The 15,581-nt window shown below is 41.5% G+C and overlaps 1 long non-coding RNA gene across 1 annotated transcript; it reads right to left on the bottom strand.

Moving 5' to 3' along the window:
* Positions 1 to 4,552: 4,552 nt before the first annotated feature.
* LOC109202381 (uncharacterized) lies at positions 4,553 to 15,581 on the bottom strand. Its single transcript, XR_002062308.2, has 3 exons — positions 15,281 to 15,581; positions 11,917 to 12,070; positions 4,553 to 5,041 (listed from the first exon to the last, which is right to left on the bottom strand). It is a non-coding gene; the product is annotated as an uncharacterized LOC109202381 (long non-coding RNA).

Below are 15,581 nucleotides of genomic sequence, written 5' to 3'. Positions count from 1 at the left end.
ATCCATCCTTTTAATGCACCGCACAGTCAGAGCATTTACCTGATTGTTGCTCTGCAGGTCAGATTTTTGTCATTTTCTTCTGTCATCTAGAAACCCGTGGCTGTTTTTAGTACTTTACATCAAATAAATAATTCAAGTCAGCAATCCCACATCCAAGTCAGCAATCCCACATCCGAGGAGGGATGTGGGATTGGCCACATTACTGTAATTCAACACAACTATTATGAGCACAAAGAGTTAAAATACAAACATGAAGTCACACACAGAGTAGAAGTGAAAAACTGTGAGGAAATGGCAGCAGGTAGTGTGTGTAGGAGAGGCGTGGGGAGATGACAGATGCTGGGACAGACTGACACGAGTTCAGGGGAGCAAAAGCAGAAGATTGAAAACAGGAATGTGTTTAACAGAGAAACAGGTTTGAATGGAGAAACAGCCACAGGCTCTGAAAGGTTAAGAATGAGAACTGCCAAAGCTTAACAACACAGCAGTAAAGACAAGGGGGAAAGAAGAGGGTGAAATTCCAGCTTAAAGACACATCCAGGTTAGGTTTACGAGACACCTGCTGGGAATTTGTGGAAATGTGAAAGTAGAAGAATATGGGTAAAACAAACAAAGTGACTCGTGAATGACATAACAGTTAGCAACAACATGAGGGCATGTATGACGTAAAGAGCTCACCCATAAAAGAAGAGGAAATAAGAGAGAATACTGAAATACAAACAGATGAAAAATTAGAATGCAATTTAGTTTTAGGTGTCATAATATACACTCACTGGTTTTATAGGTACACCTTGCAAAAAAACTCAGGTTGAACCCTTTTTGCCTTCAGAACTGCCTTAATTCTTCATGGCAAAGATTCAAGGAGACATTCTGAGGTTTGAGTCCATACTGACATGGTAGCCTCTCCAAATGCTGCAGAATCATCTGTTTCAAATCATCTCAACGGTGATCTCTTTGATTGCAATCTGGTGACCCTGGAGGCCATTTGACAGCAGTGAGCTGATTGTCACGTTCAACAACCCAGTTTGAGATGATCTGAGCTGTGTGACATGGCACGTTATACAGGAAGCAGCCATCAGAAGATGGTCATAAAGGGGTGGACGGTGACAATACTGAGGCAGGCTGTGGAGTTTAAAAAATGCTCCAAAGTGTGCCAAGAAAATCTGTGCACCATTACAGCAGCAGTAGCCTGAAACCAGGATGGATCCATGCTTTTATGTTTTTTATGCTAAATTCTTGCCCTACCATCCAAAATCAGAATTTAAGACTCGTCAGAACCGACACTATTTTTCCAATCTTCTTTTTCCAATCTTGTTCGGTTTTGGTGGGCCTGTGTGAAGTGTAGCCTCATTTTCCTGTTCTTACCTGACACGAGTGACACCAAGTATGGTCTCCTGCTGCTGTAGCCTATCTGCTTTGAGGTTTGACACTGGGGATGAGTTGCCTTCCCATGAGCTTATCTTTTTGTTGGATCTTTCTTTGTGAACCCTAGAGACAGTTGTGTGGGAAAATCCCAGTAGATCCGCAGCTATTAACATACTCAGACCTGCTTATTTGGCATCAGTGTTTCTTAAACCATCTTTCTGTCTCATTTTGATGCTCAGTTATAACTTCAGCAGGTCGTCTGTACTACATCTACATGTCAAAATGCCATGTGACTGGTTGAATTACCAAGCATCTTCCCACAAATGTTGAAAAGATGTTGGTCTCAGTGGTAATACATATGTTTGGTAGTATTATGCAGTATAAACACAGAGCACTGATTAGCACAAGATGAATATGTCTGTGAAATAAAATGCATGGTTAGTTGTAGCTTGCTCATTATGTTAATGTAACAGTTTGTTGCTTTTTAAAAACATTTTCAAAGATCTGTCAGTGGACAGAACCACTTCTAAAGTCTTCTCTCCTTCCTGTGTTTCAGTAACACTTGATCAAAAAGTATAACCTCCTAATCCAATATGAACAGCTCATTTCACTTGATGTAGACACACAAAAAGGTCACCCACTAAAAAGCATGTTTCACCGTTAACATATGATTATTATTGTTATTATTATTAATAACACTATTATTATTATCAGTTATGTTGTCTTCAGTAAAAAGATAATCACTGGTTATTGTTATTGCCCTTGAAATTATTTGTGTATGATTAAACCAAACACTGAACGGCATATCTGCAATCCAGTCTGGCCTTTGGAATAAGCATTAGAGAAATGTGACTAAATGAATAAACATCCTTGTGTGTGACTCAGTTATGTTGCCTAACACAGGTCCAGCTTAAAATTACAATTCTTAATGTGCCCCTTTAGCTTGGTGCTATTAAAATAAATGCAGCACACTGTCAGGTATTTGCATCACTGTTATTCTTCTGCTGGTCACATTTGTTATTAATATTAAAATGATAAGTAAATGCATAACTTTAATCATCTGAACAATAGTGGCTTTTTTAGAAAAAGGCCAAAGCTGTCATGAGACACTTTGCACCAAATAAATAATTCAAGTCACCAGATAGGTTCACATCCAAGGAGGGATCCAGATTACTGCAACTCATTAAACTCGTCATGAACCAGGCAGGAAGGTGCACAGCACTAAGAGTTAAACTGCAAGGATAATGGAGGTTAATTTAGTCAAACACAGAGCAGAAGAGGAAATGGAAACATGAGTAATTATATAATGAGTGCAGCGATTAAGAATAAGACCCATGACAAAGGAAGGTGTGGGCATATGATGGATGCTAAAGAGGAAAGAAGAGAGATTTTTGGTTATTTCTTACTCAAGTTGGCAACAGCGGTGTCTGATGTCCTCATGAGTTCAGCAAACACTGAATGGCGTATTAATAATCCTGTAATAAACCAACAGGAGATAAACAACAATACATTGCTCTAATCTGAGACTGTCCTCTGGTATTTTGTAGCAACGCACAGTGTGTCTCACTTCAGATACTTTGTTCACTTTTGTAAAGTACACTTTGTGCTGGTGTATTGGTGGAGCGTCAGATTAAAAAAGATGAGTTTTCATTTACCAAAAATGTTATTTTGCAACATTTGACTGCGACGGTAGCGTTACCAGCTGCATTTGCAACTGTATTTGCACACCACAACATGCCACAACACATGTAATTTACCTGCCAGAGCACTTCATATCAAAGTGACTTGATACTAAGAAAGCTCTTATATACACTCAGATCAGTGAATGAGTTTTCTTGTTGGAGGCGCTTCTTGAACCTTAAGTTTTATATTTGAAGGTCTCTAATCAAGGCCAGGAGCCAATCCCGCTGCCCTTGATTTAACCTTTTTTTTTTCTAAAAACATGGTCTAGATCAGCGGTCCCCAACCCTTTTTGCGCCACGGACCGGTTTATGCCCAACAATATTTTCACAGACCGGCAATAAGGTGTCGCGGATAAATACAACAAAATAAAACTAGTGCCGGTACCGAAAAAAAGAAGATTTATTCATAACACACGTGAAAAGACCCAGGAAAACCGAGTTAACGATAAAAACGATAACAAAATAACGGTGAAAACTGATAAAAACCCTGAAAACCACACATTCCACACCTGAGCCTCAACTCTCGCGGCCCGGTACCAAACGACTCACGGACCGGTACCGGTCCGAGGCCCGGGGGTTGGGGACCGCTGGTCTAGATGACAAAATATTGAATTTGCAGGGCTTTTTTTTCTCATGTTATAGCTTTGAGGTTAAAACATGTTCCATCTTTTAACTTCAAAGCTATCTTCAGCAATTTGAAAGACAGAACAACTCCAGCAAAGCATCAGTCGCTAAACGGTCATTAAGTATTTCTGGTTCTCAAACCTCATGGCTGCTGTTAGAGTCTTCATGAGACTACTCTCTTCAAGACTTGTGTGTCCAAATTCATGACATAGCCCTCCTGTTTAAGAATAGACTGACCCATTTTGAACTAAGTTGCCTTTTGAGGTCCTATATAACCTCATCTATCTCTGCCAGACACATGCTTGTTAGAACACTGTTGCCTCACAGATAGAAGCTGGGATCTTTCCCTGCGTCTCCGAGAGACGCATGGAGAAAGCCAGAATACCTGTCTTTCCAGGTATTCCAGCTTCCTCCCACAGGGTACATGGCATAAATTTAATTGGTGATTCAAAATTGGCAGTCATTGTGGGTGTGAATGGTTGACTGTCTCTTTGTTTGAGTGCCAAACAACTTGCTTTATTATTATTTTTTTTATTATTTTTTTTTTTTTGTCTGTCCCATTTGGTTCTTTAGCCGTCAGAATTGTTGTCTGAAGACCAACAAGGATACCAAATGGATTTATTTTGCCAAATGGATCATCATGGCATTGCCGTATTGGTCCATTTGATCAAACTTTGTTGTTATTATTTATTTTATTTTCAGTTGTTACAGATGGGACAGACATGACTGGGGGATAGGAAAGGGAGAAAGAAAGAGAGGAAGGAAAAGAAAAACAGAAGGGAAAAGAGACAGTGAGAAAGGGCACTTACAAAGACAAAGAGAAAGAAAAAAAAAAAAGGAAAAAAAATCTCCTGGATCACCTGTTGAGAGAAAAAGAAGAGAAGACAAGCAAAAAAAAAAAACCAAACAAAAACAAAGCAACATACTAAACACAACACCATCACGTTAATCTAGCTAAGTGTGAACATCAGTAAATACTAAATATTGAAAGTTGTTGTGAACTTGCTTTATTATTCATTGTATACACAGACGCGACCAGTCAGGGGCAGGAACAGGTTATAATTTATGTCAGCTGAAGCTGACAGCCTGTAGTACTAAATGATGGCAATTACAGCTCTTTCAAACGGGAGTTGGTTACCCTTAAATAGGAAGCCATTTAAAGTTTAAATACTACCCGCCTCAGGCATGATTTAGAGTGTATACAGGCAGTAATCCTGTTGCTCATTTGCAGACTTCTTGCCTGTGTACAGCAGAACTGCATTGGCTTACCCAACCTGCATCCTTCAGTTACAACATCAAATATTGTTTGGGTGGGAGCAACATTAAGGTGGACGCTTTCTACAGGTTTCCAACAGCATCAGCTCCTGGGCCTGCAACAGGAGAATGGCCCAGAGTGCAGAGTGAACTACATGTAAGAGGGCCATTATGTCGTATGGGGCACAGAAACTCTTGCAGCAACAAAAAGCATTTCTGGTGAAGGAAAAGGTATTGTGTTGTAAGGTTCAGCTCATCCATGAGGACTGGTTACAAGTTTTGTGTTCCAGTGCCAAGTATGGCAAAAAATTCATGAAGCTGCTGGCCATGTTGGTGTAGACAGGAACCCTTCTCGGTTATGGCACTGGTTTCATTGGTTTTATTGGATTAACCTGGAGAGACATGAGTTGGCATTCTCTTCTGCAGCAACAACACGTTTGTATGATCTCAACCTCGTCTTAAGAAAAAGTTTCAGAAAACAGCTACTTTACCCCCAGTCCTAAACCAAAACGCTGATGAGTGGAAGCTCATGTTAACATGAAAATGTTTAAACAGGCGTGAGCGCAAAACATCAGAAACCACGAGAGCGGTGATTGCTGTCAACAAAGTTTTTGCAGGAACAAAGCACTCTACTGTGCTGATAAATAGGCTCTACCAGCCACACACAACACAAACTATTCAAAACTATTATTATACAACAGTACACTAATTAAAAGGATTAAATTCAAGAGGGAAAGTCCTTTGTTGTCAAATCTAGGCTCTGCACTGGGTTATGGGGTTAGTGTTCAATGTTAAAAGTAAGTAATCTTGTATCTTAGCCTTTATATTTGTTTTCTTTTATTTTTTTGATCCAAGTCAAGTCTTTTTATGGACATGATTCACCTTGAACCTGGTAGGCTTAAAAATCTTTAGGTAAGAGGTTTTGAGACATTGATGGGGAAAATGAGGGGATATTCACAACTGGAGCTCTTAAACGGTCGGCGGTCACTGTGGTGCACCTGCTGGATTTTGGGGTTTAGGGGCGCGGTCACTGTGTCCAGTGGGTTTAGTTGACTGTGTTTGTATCGTTGATGCCTTTTGGAGAATTTTCATCACATGACCTGCTGTGTGGTAAAGTGTGTGCTGTAATTTTAGTGGGTGAAATTCACCTATTTGTCTAGTGTGAAATTTAGCTCTACCTAAATTAGCAGATATGTGTGTTTGCATGTGTAAAAATGCAACTTGCTAGCATTATCTGATATCTGAGTACTCCATTCGATTACATGTGATTACTTCTGGCACCAAAAAACCAACATGGTGGCATTTAAAATATTAATGTTGAGGCTTTATAAACCAATGGGCACAGTGGTTATTTTAATGTTTTATATACAGCCTGATGTTTTTACGAGGGCAGCATCTGGGTAGAGTGTGAGAGACATCCTTATAATATCCGAAATGACTGATTCTGACATTTTTCTGACAAGTTATGTAAAGAAAAATTCTTTAAGGAGAAACAAAGTTAAACAAAACCTGGCCACCAAACCAGAAAAGGTTTATTTAAGAAACTATAAAAAATGCGGAAAGGTTGACAAAATATGCAACTGTCAGTCATACTATTAGGATTAAAGCGAATTAAAATACAGATTTAAAGTTAATTGTTGTGGTCTGTGGATAACCCTGTAAGAGACGTGGTTCTGGAACAGTTTGGAAAACGTTTTTTCTTTTGAAGATTTCTCCCCAAGTTTGGTGAAGAAGAAACTAACTTCAACAAACAAAACCAACAGTATAAAATGACAGGATTACCGGGTTGTTATTTCTGTAAATAATTAGGATTCTAATACAAAGCGGGCCTCTTAAATCCTTTACAAAAGCAAAGGAAAGCAGTTATGTTCTAGTCTGCAGAATTGGCTGCAAGGTTGTTCTCGTCACCCTCACAATCACTTTCCTCTTTGTGATTCTGTGTGACAGGATTTGCTGCTGACACAGTAACGGCACGTTTTACTTTGAAACTGTCCCATCTCTCAGGTAACAGTCTGTGGTTGAACATGAGCGAAGCTAGAAAGGAGAAAACTAAGATGGTTACCAAAGTGCACAGCATGGTCACCGTTCTCACAGGGGCTTTTTGGACATAGATGCCATCTTTGAGTGTGCAACCGGGAAGCTGAAGAACAACATTAAGCCCAACAGCATTTTCTCCCAGCAGGATCCTCAGAGTCAGACCTATGATGTAACCCACCGTGGCACCATAACCGTCAGTGTTGCCAACTTAGCGACTTTGTCGCTATATTTAGCGAGTTTTCAGACCCCCTTAGTGACTTTTTTTTCTAAAAAGCAACTAGCGACAAAGCTTGCGACTTTTTCTGGTGTTATTGGAGACTTATTTATGATGACATTTTGACGTGAAAGCGCGTATCGCTCTTACTGTTAACAAGCAGCGGGTGCTGCGGTGGGCACCTCACTCGTGCCAAAATGTCTGTGAAGGTTCTCAGTCATCCAGGTCATCGTAGTCAAAGGAGCTTAGAAAGAAAAGCGTCTGGACTTCTTTAAGTTGCTTGAAGATGTTTCACCTCTCATCCGAGAAGCTTCTTCAGTTCTAAGGTCAAATGGCCGAGAGTCCCAGATTTAAACCCAGTGGGAGTATCCCCCCAAAGAGGGACAAAAGGACCCCCTGATGATCCTCTAATCACATGAGCCAAGGTGTGAAAGCGGGTGTGGGTCCCAATCAGCCAGGGTTTCGGGTGAGCTCATTGTGAAACCTGGCCCCACCTTGTCATGCGAATTCCTCAGGTCAGATGGCCCAGGGTGTGAGTGGGCGTTAAGGCGTCTGGGGAAGGAACTCAAAACTGGATTATAGATGGCAGACAGTTGGTGTCGTAAACCACCGCCTCTGTTCAAAGATGGTCGCTCACAGTGGACATAGATGGCTTCTTTCACTCCTCTTTCAAACCATCTGTCCTCTCTGTCCAAAATGTGAACATTGGCATCCTCGAATGAGTGTCCTTTATCCTTTAGATGCAGATGAACTGCTGAGTCTTGTCCTGTGGAGGTGGCTCTTCTATGTTGTGCCATGCGCTTGTGAAGTGGCTGTTTGGTCTCTCCAATGTAGAGGTCTGGGCATTCCTCGCTGCACTGTACAGCATACACCACGTTGTTAAGTCTGTGTTTTGGAGTTTTGTCTTTCGAGTGAACCAGATTTTGTCTGAGTGTGTTGCTGGGTCTGAAGTACACTGGGATGTCGTGCTTGGAGAAAACTCTCCTGAGTTTCTCTGATACACCGGCTACATAGGGGATGACAACGTTGTTGCGTCTGTCTTTCTTATCCTCCCTCGCTGGTGTCTGATCTTCTTTTCTGTGCCTCTTTGCTGACTTTATAAACGCCCAATTAGGATAACCGCATGTTTTGAGTGCTTCCTTTACATGTGTGTGTTCCTTCTTTTTTCCCTCAGGCTTAGAGGGAACATGTCCTGCCCGGTGGTGTAGGGTCCTAATTACTCCAAGTTTGTGTTCCGGAGGGTGATGGGAGTCAAAGAGGAGGTACTGGTCCGTGTGTGGGGGCTTCCGGTAAACTTCGATGTTGAGGTTGCCATTCTCTTCAATGTGCACGGCGCAGTCCAGGAAAGGCAAACAGTTATCCTTTGTGTCTTCCCTGGTGAACTTGATGTTTTTATCCACAGTGTTAATGTGCACAGTGAAGGATTCCACTTCTTCTTGATGCATTCTCAATCATCCAGGAAAGTAAATCTCCAAAAGTTGAATCTGTTCATCTGGACGTAGCGTTTTGTGGGAGAAACGTTTCGTCACTCATCCAAGTGACTTCTTCAGTCTCAGCTGACTGCAGGTTTCCCCAAACCTTATAAACAGGACATTTGCATAATGACTGAACCAGCCCACTGAAGGAACAATGGGCTGTGAGGTCAGTTCCTTAATCATAATTATGCAAATTCCCATGACCATTGATCAACAATCACTGACCAAAACCCACTGATCAAAGAACACTGATCAATGGCCATGAGTACCATTCACAGAGAGTTGGGGAATGGCTGCAATCACAGCATTGTAAGATGGCGAAAGATGTACCCTTAGGCCCCCTCCTCGATTCAGAGATGGTCTTTCCCTCTTCACGTAAATGGCCTCCTTGACTCCGCGCTCAAACCAGCGTTCCTCCCTGTCCAGGATGTGTACATCCTCATCATTGAAAGAGTGTCCACTGGCCTGTAGGTGTAAATAGACTGCAGAGTCCTGGCCTGAAGCCTTTAACTGAAGAGCTCATTTGCAGACTCTTAGGAGTAATCCTGTTTTGTCGGCATCTGAGGCTGAATCTTAGGTGGTTCCTGTAGTCCGCCATCTTACGTGCTGTTTGCTCATACTGACGTACAAGCTTTAGGCAGTCCTTGCCAAAGTGGGTTAAAACGTCTTGATGCATTCTCAATCATCCAGGAAAGTAAATCTCCAAAAGTTGAATCTGTTCATCTGGACGTAGCGTTTTGTAGGAGAAACGTTTCGTCACTCATCCAAGTGACTTCTTCAGTCACATTTTGGACAGAGAGGACAGATGGTTTGAAAGAGGAGTGAAAGGGTCCAGGGTAAGGTTCTGGACCTTGTCAGTGAAGTCGGTGGAGTTCTTGATGTGGTGTGGGGTGTTCCCCACAAGAGGTGCTAGGACGGTAGCAAGGTGTTTTGCGATGTTATAAGTGGCTGAGTTTATGCTACTGACTATGGGTCTGAGTGGGACCCCTTCCTTGTGGATTTTAGGAAGTCCATAAATGCAGGGTATGGCATCCCCTGGATAAAGGCGGTGATATGTAATGCGGTCAATGATTCTGTTCTTTTCAAGGTCTTGAAGGCAAGCTATAACTTTCTTTTTGTAGCTGCTTGTGGGGTCTCGCTTTAAGGCTTCATAGGTGTTGTTGTCACTGAGGAGAGTAGTGATCTTTGTGTGGTAGTCTGTTGTGTTTAGGACCACGGTGCACCTTCCCTTATCAGCTGGTAATATAGTGATGTTGTGGTCTTTGCTCAGGGAAGCGACGGCCTTCTTTTCTTGTAATGTGAGGTTAGACGGAGGGACTTTGGCACTGGAGAGGGTGGCTGAGACTTTCATCCTGATTTGCTCTGCTTCTGTCTGTGATAATTTATTAATCCGTATGGCGGTTTCTGTGGCTGTGATGAGGTCCACTATGGGCAACTGTTGCGGAGAGATGGCAAAATTGAGTCCTTTGGCTAAAGAATAGGGGATGACAACAACATTGTCATTGTCATCCCCAGACAGAAACTGAATAGGGGATGACAACAACATTGTCATCCCCTATGTAGCCGGTGTATCAGAAAAACTCAGGAGAGTTTTCTCCAAGCACGACATCCCATTGTACTTCAGACCCAGCAACACACTCAGACAGAAACTGGTTCACTCGAAAGACAAAACTCCAAAACACAGACTTAACAACGTGGTGTATGCTGTACAGTGCAGCGAGGAATGCCCAGACCTCTACATTGGAGAGACCAAACAGCCACTTCACAAGCGCATGGCACAACATAGAAGAGCCACCTCCACAGGACAAGACTCAGCAGTTCATCTGCATCTAAAGGATAAAGGTCACTCTTTCGAGGATGCCAATGTTCACATTTTGGACAGAGAGGACAGATGGTTTGAAAGAGGAGTGAAAGAGGCCATCTATGTCCACTGTGAGCGACCATCTTTGAACAGAGGCGGTGGTTTACGACACCAACTGTCTGCCATCTATAATCCAGTTTTGAGTTCCCTCCCCAGACGCCTTAGCGCCCACTCACATCCTGGGCCATCTGACCTCAGGATTTCGCATGACAAGGTGGGGCCAGGTTTCACAATGAGCTCACCCGAAACCCTGGCTGATTAGGTCCCACACCCGCTTTCACACCTTGGCTCAGGTGATTAGAGGATCATCAGGGGGTCCTTTTGTCCCTCTTTGGGGGGATACTCCCACTGGGTTTAAATCTGGGACTCTCGGCCATTTGACCTTAGAACTGAAGAAGCTTCTCGGATGAGAGGTGAAACATCTTCAAGCAACTTAAAGAAGTCCAGACGCTTTTCTTTGCAAGCTCCTTTGACCACCCGTGCTAAAGCGCTCACGGGCAGAGGATAGTCCTCCCCCTGCTGCTATCAGGGCAGGAGATGTTCCCACCTATGCGTCCAAACTGCAAATGAATCGCGCATGAGCGAAGCCGCTGCTCCCGCACTGACTGTAACGCGGTCAGATCTCATTTTACTGTTATGCTGTTTTGTGGATCACAAGGTTTAAAACTACTTATAAACACACACACACACACACACACACACACACTCACAAAGTAACTCCCCCAGAGTGCCAATTTCGGGTCACTTTTGCCAGTCCAAGCCCGGATAAAGAAGCAGGGTTGGAATTATGAAATTAAAAAACAATAATTGCTAAAAGAAATTTAATTTGTAGTTTTAAATAATTTCTAAATGCATTTAGGACGTTTTATACTGACTTTATGTCTCTTCCACGATGTTATTTCTCTCTCCAACAACGTAGGTTACAATTACATTAGCATGACCAATTATGCAAATTAGGCGATGACATCATTTAGTGACTTCTAGCGACTTTTAGGACAACCAATAGCGATTTTCCTTACTGAGGAGTTGGCAACACTGATAACCGTTAGTCACTTCAAAGAACAGCAGAGTATGTTAATATGAACTGATATGTTATATGAATGTTAATATGAATGTCTTTCTGTTGTGGTTGGAATCGGGATGAAACCAAATCAAAATGCTCCATAAAACAACATGCTGCAGTAAAGTAAACAGGAGCGTGTGAAAACATTTCACAATCACTCATAGTGTCATAGTTTGATCCTTATAGCATGTATTTATCGACAGTATTTGTCATTATCAGCAGCTGATTTCAGCTGGTATATAATATAAATACTCAGTGTTTAAAAATAGCTTTGTGAAACCTTAAGATGAAAATGTGTTACCTGCACTTTACACGTTACATACAGTGTCAGAAAATCCCACCTGTGGAGGCAGCAACAGCCCCGATGAGGACAGGAGGGATTCCCAGTATGGCAATGACAATGGCAGCAGCATAACAGGTTAACTGGGCTGTTTGCGATGAGAAGGCAGACAGCGTCCTCTGGTGGAATCTCTGGAATGAGAGACTACCGAGACCCTGGGGGAAAAATAGCAGGAGACGGGAGGAAAGTGCAAGGAAGATGAGTGAGGCAAGGAAATAAAAGACAAAGAAGAAAGAACATTTTCATTCAAGCTTATGTGGAAATCCTAAAATATTTTCCACACTTGAGTTACAATACTGTGGAAAAGTCTCCAGTCACCCCTCATTTCTTCTCTGTTGCTTCCAAGGTGTCCGACTTTCTTGAATGCGACTTAACATTGATCTATGAATTATTTAAGTATAAAAAAAATGCACCTAACTCATGGGATGAACCAGTATTTTGTCTGCATATAACAGACAACTTGGCAAAGAAACAATTTAAAACAGTATTTTTAGGTATTGTGTTAGTAGCTGCTTGTCACAAAAACATAATTTGATGAAAACTGCCAAAAATAAAACAGTCTGTCAGTTATAAAATCATATTTTTGCAACATCAAAGTCCCCATAAAGATATTAGCTGAAAACTTGACATATCTTTGAGGGAAAAGAAAAAGAAGTGTCAGGCCTGAAAAACCACAGCAAATGAGCAGTAGTTCTATTCTGCTGTTGAGATGCTACAGACATTCAAACTAATCTGAGATTATTAGTAGATATGCTATCAATCTGATAATTAGCTATTGCATTCACAAACTTAGGTGTCCATGTTGCTCATCAGCTCAGAGGGAGCGAGGACAGTACACCATCAGCCTTTTATGGAGGGGAAAAACATGAGCAGTGGATCAAGACTTTTGCACAGCACTGTATTTATTCTCATAGATTACTTGATAATGAATCAATGAGTCACCACAAACCAAGCTGTTATTATCCGGTTCCAGAGTAAACTTCAGCCAGCTCAGAGTTGCCCAACATTTCCCATCTCCATCGGCTTCTATCCGCCTAAATCTGCTTATGGCCTCTTATCAGCTGTTTAACCTTTATCATCTGCCTGCATTGGCTTTGGTTTTGTTTGTCAACTGGGAGTTTGCCAGTGTATCTTGAAGGCTGGATGAAAATTTCCTGTACCTGCCTGTACAAAAACCCTGACCTTTCATGCTATAAAAGTGTTAAGAGTATTATAAGAGTATTACTGGCATCTGAGACTGGACGTTCAAACGGAGAGCTGATCCCAACCTTCTGTATTGGGCTGCTGATTCCACAGATCGACAGCTGTATTATATATACTGTCTTATTTAATTTTGCAGTCAGCTGGTCAGATGTAGAAAGCAGCTTTTATACTTCACTCTGCTACTTGTCTTTGGTTTCGGTATAATTTTTAATTTAATAGTTTTTTGACAATAATGAGGCAAATATTAGTGACAAAGAGGGGAAAACAGTAAGTAGAAACCTCCATGTAAAATGGGTGTATATCTGAAGTGAATGCTGAATAATGCTTTGATTGTGTCAGAAATATTTTCTCTGCTTCCCTTTCTTTTTTCAAATGTAGACTACTGTGCAAAAGTCTTGAACCATCATTCAATTGTAAAAAGGATTTTGAAATGCAGTTTATTAAATTGGAATTCAAAAATGAATTTACAAATGCAGAATTTATTCTACAATTCATTATTTAAGCACAGAAATCTTTATTTCGATGTGCGTGGCTCTTGTGGTCCTCCATAGTTTCCCCAGCTGCTATTTAAGGCAGTGGCACAGAGCAGTTTGCCCCTGGAATGTTGAATCTCCTGAGTTCTTGCTCTTGTCTTCATCAGAAATCTCAGTCTGTACTAATTATTGTATTCTGTATGTAGATATCCCCCTCCTGGACCAGATTACGGACCCTTCTTGTGTGTTGCGGCGTGAGTGGAGTTTTGGAGCGAGTGCGGCTGAAGAGGAGTGAGTGTGTGCGGAGGAGCTGTGGCAGTGACTGTGCTGAAGAAGAAGCGTGTGTGTGGATTACCCCCTCTCCCTGGAGCCCTGGACCCCCCCTCCCAACTCACTGTACATATATATAGCACTGAGATGTTCCCTGTTGTAAATAAACTGTCTTCTTTTGATTGCAAAGAACTCAGTCTGCGCGTGAGTCCGTCCAGTAGCCACGACAGTAACCAAACTAAAACCAGCCTGTATATCCTGATATGACCTCTGAGCTCTAATAGTGTCCTACTACTATTTAAACACGCAGTATCACTACTGCACCACATGACACTGTCTTCTATTAAATATACAAACTAGAAATAATTCTGACTCCATCCAACAGGAACAAGAAGTATGAAAACCTGTTACAATGACTGAGTTTTCTAGAGCAGCGGTCCCCAACCTTTTTTGCCTCACGGACCGGTACCGGTCCGAGGCCCGGGGGTTGGGGACCGCTGTTCTAGAGTAACATACGCAAAAACATGTTATATACACAGTTAAAATAGCCTAGCTGCTAAAAACATCCTTTTATGTAGCAACCGGGGGTTAAGGTGAGTTTGGGATGGAGGATCCTTAAGTTCCTGTGAAGGAGGAAAATGTGGGAAATGACTCCATCATAGATAAGTAAAATAAATATTACTGAATATCTTTCTGAAATTCAAACTGATCCCTCCTTCTACAGGCGTCCTATTACTAAGCAGCAATACTGAAACACATCTGGGCACGTATTTAGAAGCATTACCTGAATTAACTTTCATTACAATGATTACTGTATATACTAATAACCTAGAAGTTTCTATATTTAATCCTTGAGAAATCATAAGGACAAGAGGTGTAATTTTAACAAGAAATCTCAGTTTTGCTACATTATATAAAAAAGGTTGCTTTAGAAAATTACTGTCACGCCTATCTTACACTATAAAAAATAAAGGTCTTTAAGAGAAGATAAGATAACCTTTATTAGTCCCACACATGGGAAATTTGTTTTGTTACAGCAGAAAGTTGACAGTGCAAAGTTACATAGCAAAAATTAGAAAAAGGAACCTTTCGTTTATTAAATTAAATAATGACAACAAAAACACAATTTTCTTATGATCTTGCTTACTTTGGCATATGACAGGCCATGGATTATGTCTTTGTCTGTAAACTGGTTTAAGGTTAAAGGTCCAGCCTTTATTCCCTCCTTATTTGAGGTTTCCCCATCCAATGGGCTGGTTTGGACCCTTTGACTGGCCAATTCTGGCCCGCAGACCATATTTTTGACACCCAGGACCTAATCTAACCGTAACCATTGATATCATCACTTTCATTCCAGTGTAAACTTTGAGTAAATAACAATAAAGCAATGCACCAGATTATCAGATATATAGCGCTTACCTTTCAAAAATAGCGTCACCGTCCTCGTGTCCTCTGTACGTGTTACTGTTTTCACATCAGTTGTTTTTCCTCTCTTTAATATAAAGTCCTTAACTAGCAGGCTGTGTGTCAAACTGCACAGAGACAGTCTCTGTCATATTCGTCGAGCTGTTTGAAACATTGTATGCAAAATTACTCCAAACTTCAAAAAAAGTTAGCAGCTGTGCTTCTGTAGTGCTAGCGAGATGCTGAAACGTGTAGCCGATAAAACTTTATTGTAGTGATGTGTCGGTCGCGAACGAAACGGCTCTTAGATCCGACT

Source organism: Oreochromis niloticus, linkage group LG6 (genome assembly GCF_001858045.2).
Source record: "Oreochromis niloticus isolate F11D_XX linkage group LG6, O_niloticus_UMD_NMBU, whole genome shotgun sequence".
Classification (NCBI taxonomy): Eukaryota; Metazoa; Chordata; class Actinopteri; order Cichliformes; family Cichlidae; genus Oreochromis; species Oreochromis niloticus.
Note: the sequence above shows the minus strand (reverse complement) of the source record. Positions and strands in the feature narration are given on the sequence as shown.